The sequence below is a fragment of the Brassica oleracea genome, chromosome C9 (genome assembly GCF_000695525.1).
Source record: "Brassica oleracea var. oleracea cultivar TO1000 chromosome C9, BOL, whole genome shotgun sequence".
Taxonomy (NCBI): Eukaryota; Viridiplantae; Streptophyta; class Magnoliopsida; order Brassicales; family Brassicaceae; genus Brassica; species Brassica oleracea.
This window is the reverse complement of record NC_027756.1, coordinates 29,244,460-29,253,446: the sequence shown is the minus strand read 5'-3', so window position 1 is coordinate 29,253,446 and position 8,987 is coordinate 29,244,460. Positions and strand designations below refer to the sequence as shown.

Here is an 8,987-nt window from a genome sequence, read left to right as displayed (position 1 = left end):
TGTTGTATTTCACATGAGACTGATCAAAATGCTTCATTTGTGTGGCATCGTTGGAAGATCAAGGAGAATATGATGCAAGCTGATACTCTCTGTTCTAATATGAGGTTAATAAACGCTGTGGTTCTGATAGGCCTTGGAAGTATTGTGTGAGGCAGAGACTAAAGAATAAATAAGGAAAACGAGCTTCAGTGTCTGGAAGTGCAGTGTTTGAGGAAGAGATAGATGATGATGCGGAGGGAGCTGAATAGAGACGCGGGAAAGTTATTTTGAATGTGGGGCCAGTTGTTTAGGCCGTTATACGATTCTGTTAGGCAATTAGGCCGTTGGGCCAGCTTGCTAGTATAAATAAGATGAATCTATTAGAAGATCCAATTGAAAGCCCATTTTATATCTTGTGAAAAATCCATTAGCTCATGTAACTAGTAGGATTTGCCACATGAGTTCCCATATAAATAGTCATACTATGTAATGAAAACCTCAACTTTTGGAATATCAATATCATTTCATAAATATCTTTGTTCTTGGTGACAAACTCAATCTCTTCCCGTTTCTTTACTTTCATTTGCATAATAAAGCTCCTTTGAGCTATTCATCTTTTGCATCAATAAAGCTTTATAAGTATAAGGCGATAGTGATGGCGACACAGGCGACGGCTTAGGGTTTTCATGATTTTTCGACGATGGGATACCGGAATTCAACGGGAGGAGCAAGATGGGTTAGATCATCATCAAGATGGTCGGATCGGAAGGTTACAGACATGAAGGGGAGTATTGGCAAGTATATCTCATCAGGATTCTCGATGGATCCTTTTACAAAAAGGAAAGAAGGAAATTAGAGGATCTTGGAAGGTTTCACAATATGTGGTTTGGATCGAGGTTTCAGGCATCATCAAGATAAAATCTCCGTACAGGAGGGTTTTGTCTTCCCTTTACAATGGGATTGATAAGATCGCAGCCTGGTTGATCAATTATAGGAGATACGGTATTATCGGTGAAGAATCTTGGTGCGTGGAGGTGGGTCACTGGAACTACTATAACAGATGGGCACCTGGCAAACCCTAGTTACATGGGCTAATGGACTTCTCACAAGATATAAAATGGGCTTTCAATTGGATCTTCTAATAGAATCAAGTACTCTTGAAGGTGGGTTTTTTATCGAATGGATAGAAAAGGATTAGAGTGTAACTCTAGTCTTAGGCTCTACTACGAGATTTGTTTGTAAAAAGAAGGTATACGGTACTCGTATTCAAATTTCATATACAAATACAATTTGATTCCTATCATTTGGTGCGGTGAGCTAAGTCGATCATCGATCGAAGATGGCAAAGCAAGGACAATCGGAGCTATGACGCGAAGATCCGGAGCAGCGGATCAGTGAACTCCACAATACAGTGGCGAGACTCAATGAACAAGTCAAGTACATCCGTAAACGCTACAATAAGGCTTACGAAATGAAGATCGAAGCACGGACCGAGCCCTAGTACAAAATAATATAAACTATTCTATTTTAGGACCAAACTATTTTATCTCAAACAATAACAAATTATACTTCTCCTTTTCTGTATCCCAAAAAAAACACTTTTTGCTTTTCTATTTTCTGCGTAGTATTAACTAAACTAATTTTTATTATATATAAACAATTTTCATACACATTGTCATGTAATCGAATCGGAAGATGCATACATGTTAAAATTTTATCTCACAAGAATCTTCTAACTCTTTTACCCAAAAAAATATGTCTGACCTCTCAGCTGCCTAATAATTTAAAGTAGAATTAGCTGATAAATAATGCTAACTGCAGTTGCTTTTTAAAAAAAAAGCTTTTTTTACAACAAATAATAATAATGCTAATTGCAGTAAATTACTAAAAATAAATAAGAGTGACTTAAAGTTACGTAATGCTGAACGATAATAACTTTGAAAAACAATTGCTAGGCAGCTATTAGGGTGCGAGTAAGTGAACACACTTACAATATCAAGTAGGAAAAAGCAAGTCGTGAAATAAGAGAAAAATGATCAATGAACGAAACAGAGGAATCAAAGAAAGAGAGAATTAAACAATGAAGTGAAAGTGAGAAATCAGAGAAGCAAACAGTGCGATAAACAGAAGAAACAATAGGCAAATAATCAATCAAGAAAACAAGAAAGCAAGCAAAAAAACAAAGCAAATAAGTTAATCAAAAAACACAAGCAAAAAAGTAAACAAAAGAAGCAAAGAATTAAGCAAGAAAACAGGTCAAGCATGCAAGAATCGGTGAAGGAAGCAATCAAAAGAATCAAATAATTACAGAAGAACATATGCATGAATGCGATGTATAGATGAACCTATGCATGAATTCATGAATGCATATAATGTGTTTCAGGCAGTTTGATATGAGAAATAAGCATATACATTATGTTAGATTAATCAAAAGAATAGATGAACAATTATGAGGAAACAATAATGTACAACACAACGTCCTTCATGAATGGTTAAGTGATGAAGCGATACCTTATATACTTATTTCTTCGTAATTGAAAGAACACACGTAATTCTTCCAATTTTCTGGCATCCAAATTAGTTCTGCAACAGCTAAGAAAAAGTAAGCATGAATCTCCAACCGCTAGTTAGTAATAGTCACAAAAGTTAGGTATCAAAGATGGACTACATGCAAACATGTCTAATGAAAAATATTTGGCAAATACGTACTTGAAAAAGGAACTTGTTTCATGGTGTCAGAGACTCGGTTGCTAGTAAATGGCAGGATCTAACCCTCCTGAATAATTAGCACAGACATATAAAAGAATTTAGATACAAACGAGATCAGCATGAAGAAATAACAAAAACAGAATGATCATCACAAAAGGGATGATCCATGTGGAAGCGATGTTCATTAACGAGACTTTCCTTAGTGATCAAGAGTCTCCATCTATGCTATTTTCAAACAGTAACCGAGAACTATATAAAGATATGGTTAGTTCTGAGTAAGAAAGTTAAAGCAGTCCAGTAGGTAAGATAACCAAGTAAACAAAGGAAGCAAGTACGAAAATGATAAAAGCAGGAAGCTAGTAAGGAATCAAGTATTTAGGAAATCAATGTTAAACAAGGAAGCAGTAAGAAAGTAAACAACGAGTAAGTACAGCAAGAAACCAGGAAATCAATGTAAAACAATGAAACAGTAAGAAAGTAAACAACGAGTAAATACAACAAGAATCCAGGAAATCAAGTAAGAAAGTAAATACAGCAAGGAACCACGAAATCAAAGAAAAACAAGGAAGAAAGCAACAAAGGAACACAATAAAGCAAGGAATCAAGAAACAAACAAGAACGCAGGGAACTAAGGAACAGTTGAAACAAAGCAAAGAGAGAAAATAACGAAGAAAAAAAATAAAAATAAAAATAACAAAGCAAGTAAGAAAGCATACCAGTAAAGAATTAAGAAAGCAATAGGTCCGAATGCACACATGTATGTATGTGAATGAAAATTTAAGTGATTGAGAAGAACCTATATAACATTCTCTGAGATACATCACATCAGACTATGGAATCCGTTGCTGCAGAGGAAAACAGATAGAATATCAAACTATACAAGCAAAATCAAAACATCAAAAGAAAATGATTGAACATACTTACAAAGTTTGGTAGGATTACTCTGTAGTTCCCTGAATGATGTCTAGAAAGCTTCATTCGTGATTATATCTGTAGGCAAAAACAACAGAAAAGAATAGAAGATAATAGTGAACACAACTACCTGGAAAAAAAACAAGAGATTTAAAACTTAGGAAACTAGAAGATGCAGTTCTAGAGGTTGTCTTCCATAGTGCATCACATAAGCGATTAGAAAACATATGAAGGCATACAACTTTCAGTATTATTTCAAAACAATCGTAATCGAGTCCCAGTCATTTTTTATTGATTACCTTTTCCATAAGTTTGTGACTATGGACTGCTGTTCTTAAAGGACCTGACAATATGAGAGATACATCAACGAATACTAAATACTGATTGAACTCAACAAGAAACTTACTAGTGGTTTGCAGAGGCTTAAGGAGGAGTTCCAAGCTATCATAGTCTAAGAGACAGGTTTTAAATGTTAGGCGATATAACATATTTGATTGGTATAGTAACTTGGACATTAAGACCTGTAAAGCGTACATTCAGTTTTGATTCAGGGGTGGAGTATCTGTAAATCAGTTTTTCTTTTTAACTTAACCAAAAGATACATGATCAGTAATCAGTTCTAAGTAGAGCATGTATATGTTGAATGACTGCTATAAATAACTTAATTACCTGTTAAGGACAAAAGGTGCAAACCTGCCACAACTGGGTTTTTATTTTTCCATGTTGTTAACTCGACAGAAGGATTTGATTTAGAAACAAGAAGATGACATGGTATCGTGGTTGTATCTTAGCCATATTAGAGCTCCACTTGCGATGGACCTGAAATAGACAAAACGAAATCTTAGAGATACGATATTGTATACGTGGATCAGACTTGAGAACACGCCAAAAGCTCGAAATTTATAACTATAAAATCAAAAGCAGAAGAAAAGATGGAAGACAGATACATGGGACACAGACTTAACTTCAAGAAACTTGAAGAAAGATGTTATCTCACAGAAATTTAGAGCTCCACTGGTGATGGATCTGCCAATAAGCATATACATTATGTGATTTTGATATTGAGAACACATCAAAAGCTTACAATACAAAATCATCTCAAAGATCAACTCCACATGCAGTGAACTTATCTTCAAATTTTTCAGGGCTAATGCCAAATGGGATCACGACAACTACTGTGAAGTGAACTGATTGTCGCTCTTGACCTGAAATGCATTACAAAAACATATACATCTCTTTAACATTTGTCTGGCGTCATTCGATTGCTCCAACAATACATATATTTATTCAAAACGTTCTTATGACCGGAATACCTGATCTGATCTACTTATTTTCACTAAAACTGTTAGATTAATCAAAAGAATAGGTGATCATTAATGAGGAAACAATACAAGTACAACACAACGTCTTTCATGAATGGTTAAGTGATACCTTTTATAATTATTTTCTTTGTAATTAACTCAACTTCGTCAAATATTCTGCCATCCAAACTAGTTTTGTTGGAGATTCTTATACTGAACTTGTTCTGCAAAACCTAAGCAAGAAAGCAACTTCTAGTTCATAATAGGCACAAGCACGCACATCTGACAAAAAATATTTGACAAAGACTTGCTTGTATGAGACATTCATGAAAAAGATGAACCTGTTTCATGGTGCCAGAGAACTCATAAGGTTCCTGGTTCAGTGACTGGTTGCATTGCAAGTAAATGTCTGATCTCAGACCCTGAAAAATTAAAACAGTCAAATGAAATATTTAGATACAAACAAGATCAGAATGAAGAAGTAACAAAAACAGAATGATCATAGGCCTTAACAAAAGAGAATGATCCATGTGGAGGCATTGTTGATGAACTAGGACTTATTTTCCTTGATAGACGCTAGAGAGTCTCCACCTGTACAACATTCAAAGAGTAACCGAAAAGTATCTAAAGATATTAAGCTAGGGGTTAGTTCTGAGTAAGGAAGTAAAGAAAGTTAAACAAGTCCAGAAGGTAAGGAAGTTAAGTAAGCGATGAAGAAACTAAGAAAATGATAAAATAATCATTAAGCTAGGAAGGAATCAACTATTTAAGAAATCAAAGAAACAAGAAAGCAAGCAAGGAATAAATAAGAAAGAAAACAAGCATGCAGAGAATCAAGGAACAAGCAAAAAAAAAGTAAGCAACAAATCAAGAAAGCAAACAATTAAGGGAGCTAGTAACTAACGAACCAAAGAAAGAAAGTAACGAAGAAAAAGCAAACCAGTAAAGAATCAAAAAAGCAAGTTATGTACAGAATAAATAAATATATGAACTATAAAACTAGTGTAATAAATAGTTAAATTAAATTTATTGGATGATGATTCTTAAAATCATGTTAGACAGCTAGTAGTGTGCGAGTAAGTGAGCACAGTCAAGTAGCAAATAATCAATGAACTAAACAGAGATATCAAAGAAACAGAGAATAAAAACTGAACTCAACCAGTCAGAGAAGCAAACAATGCACTAAACAGAAGAACCAAAAGACAAAGAAGCAAGCAAGTAAAGCATCTAAGGGGAAGCAAAAAACAAGTTGAGAAAAAAGCAAGCAATGAAGTAAACAGAATACGCGAAAGAAGCAAGTAAGCATTAATGGATAGGTGGTCTTATATGCATGAAGAATCCATGATGTATGAGGTTACCATCGATAAAGGAAGGCCCTGTTTCTTTTTCGTGCTCCTGTTTTCAGAGTAACATACTGAGAGCTAATAAGATGACATATTTCATCACTGCTGCCACGACTGGATCTTTCTTTTGCCATGTTCTTACCTCAAGCTTCACACGTCTGACATCTCCAGCTGAGTAATATAGCCTTCTAAAGTGATGCCATACCTAAAGCATCAAAAACAAATTATAAATTGTTATGGAGTTTCCAAAGGTAACGTCTCACATAGAGAACGAAATTTGCATGCGCTGAAGAAATAGTGAGAATGTATTTCATCCTACAAAGCATATCAAAAAGAGCGAAGACAACATATCTGGCATAAAGATTAATCTTTAGAAACTAGAAGACGACACTCCAAAGGCTGTGTCTCGGAAATTTTTAGAGCTCCATACATAACGGTCTATTGGAAGTACGACATTATGTACGTGTTTCTGATTTGAGAACGTAACAAAAGCTTAAATTTTACTACTGCTGAAGAAAGAACGAGAATGCAACTTGAAACTACAAGAAAAATCAAATGACTAGGAACAATAAAATAGGAAGACACATACCTGAATGTTAAACTTCATGAACAAGAATCTTAGCCATTTGTGATGGACCTAAAAGGCAAAACAATGTCTGAGAGAGAAGATATTGAATAAGTGGAGCAGATAGAAAGTGGGAAACTGGATGACGCAAAGAGACTATTTGATGCCTTTAACAAAACATAGGATGCTATTCACCTGATTATGTTTTGTTTTCCTCTCGGGCTTCCTTCAACTGAGCAACGTTAAAGATGTGGTACGACAAGCAATAACAAAAAAGTAGGTAAGATTCAGATAAATTCTTATACCTGACAGAATGATTTATTCAGAAACAAGAAGATGACACTCTAGAAGTTTTCTATTAAATTGACAACTTTGCGTGAAGAGTTGTATTTTCAAAGAAAGTCCATCTATCTTATAGAATTTGGTTTCTAAATTTTATGATAGCTTCACATGATTGCATGGGTTATTAACGTAATACTCTATAAGAAGAAAATATGAGGTTGTCTAAATAGAAGAAATCACTAAGAAGAGTTAAGGATTAAAACTTACAAAATGTTAAGACGAGGCCGTCTCGCATGCATTGTATAATTCCACTGGCGAGTGACCTGCGTTGCTGCACATAAAGAGGCTTAAATTTTTCAGTACAACTTCAAAAGCCCCAGTTATTTTCTATTGATTTTATCTGTTTAATGTAAAATTTTCCGGAGCTATGGACTGAAGTGCTTAAAGGTACCAACTGAAAGTTATGGGTTCGAATAGACATGATATCATCTATTGCAGAATATATAATGAGAATGTAATTTCAGACTACTAAGCATATTAAAAATAAGAAAGAAAATAAACCTGGCAAACGGATTAAACAAAAGACTAGAACTATTGATTTCAGTTCTTAGTGGTGCACTAACATTGCCAATGGTTTGCAGATAGTTAGTGCGGGGTTCCTAGCCAGTTTTCTCCAAAAGTTCTCGCTCTCTGTCACCAGCTTAATCCGAGTAGCCAATCTATAAATTGTTCAAAACAAGTATAATTAGAAAAAGTTAAATAGTCGAATGACTGATTCAAACCAAAGAATTCTCGGCTAACATGTTATATTAAGGTGCTAATCAGCAAAAATGTCATTGCCCAGTTCTCATCACTGCTGCCACAAGTGAATCTTGATATTTCTGTTTCCTTACCTCAAGCTCCACATGTCTGACCGTCTCCAGCCGAGTAATATAGCCTTCTAAAGTGATGTCATACCTAAAGCATCAGAAGTAAATTAAAATTTTGATAATTGTATTAGTTTTCAAAGGTAATGTGCAGAAGAAATACTGAGAATGTAATTTCATTCGAGAAAGCATTATAAAAAGAGGAAAGGCAACATATCTGGCAGAAGGATTAAGCTGTAGAAACTAGTAGACGATGTCTCTCAGAAATTTTAGAGCTCCATTTGCGATGCACTTGATATCAACAGAACAGTCTCTGAAAAGTACTACAATATATGCATGATTCTGATTTGAGAACATAACAAAATCTTAATTTTACTACTGCATGAGAAAGGAGGAGAATGCACCTTGAAACTACAAGAGAAAAATCAAATGACTAAGCATAATAAAAGTAGGGAAGACACATACCTGACAGAATGTTACTTCGTGAACAAAAATCTTAGCCATTTGTGATGGACCTTAAATACGCAAAATAATGTCTGAGAGATATGACACTGCATATGTTGAGTAGATAGAAAATGGAAAAATGGATGACGCAAAGAAACTCTTCGATGAATCTGTTTTGTTTTCCTCTGAGGCTTCCATCAACTGAGTAACCTTAAAGATGGTCGTAAATCCCTTCCGCCACTTCGAAACACTTACAGGAAGAGCATTTCCTAATTATAAATCTAACGGGAGACCAGAAAAGGAGATTGTTCAAAATATAAGAGCAAAACAAACGACAAACAATAATTAAAAGTAGGGAACAATCAGAAACATTTTTATACCTGACATACGGATTTGATTCAGAAATAAGAAGATGTAAGGCTAGTAGTTCGTTATCTCGTAGCCATTTAGAGCTTTTGCGATGGGACTCAAAGGAATTCCAGAGATTGTCTCACACACATTTTAGAGCTCCGTTTGCTATAATTCTGCAAATAAGCGTATAAAGTATGTACTTCTGATTTGAGAACACATCAAAAACTTACAATAC

At 34.7% G+C, this 8,987-nt stretch overlaps 2 long non-coding RNA genes across 2 annotated transcripts; both read right to left on the bottom strand.

Annotated features, from left to right (window-relative positions):
* Positions 1 to 2,371: 2,371 nt before the first annotated feature.
* On the bottom strand, positions 2,372 to 3,671 carry LOC106315580. Its single transcript, XR_001264632.1, has 4 exons — positions 3,613 to 3,671; positions 3,405 to 3,533; positions 2,689 to 2,755; positions 2,372 to 2,562 (listed from the first exon to the last, which is right to left on the bottom strand). It is a non-coding gene; the product is annotated as an uncharacterized LOC106315580 (long non-coding RNA).
* A 1,366-nt stretch (positions 3,672 to 5,037) lies between these two features.
* Positions 5,038 to 8,120, bottom strand: LOC106315579. The gene is made up of 9 exons (XR_001264631.1): positions 7,985 to 8,120; positions 7,653 to 7,810; positions 7,359 to 7,422; positions 7,005 to 7,041; positions 6,834 to 6,881; positions 6,260 to 6,449; positions 5,415 to 5,492; positions 5,243 to 5,323; positions 5,038 to 5,134 (listed from the first exon to the last, which is right to left on the bottom strand). It is a non-coding gene; the product is annotated as an uncharacterized LOC106315579 (long non-coding RNA).
* Between the last annotated feature and the right edge of the window lie 867 nt (positions 8,121 to 8,987).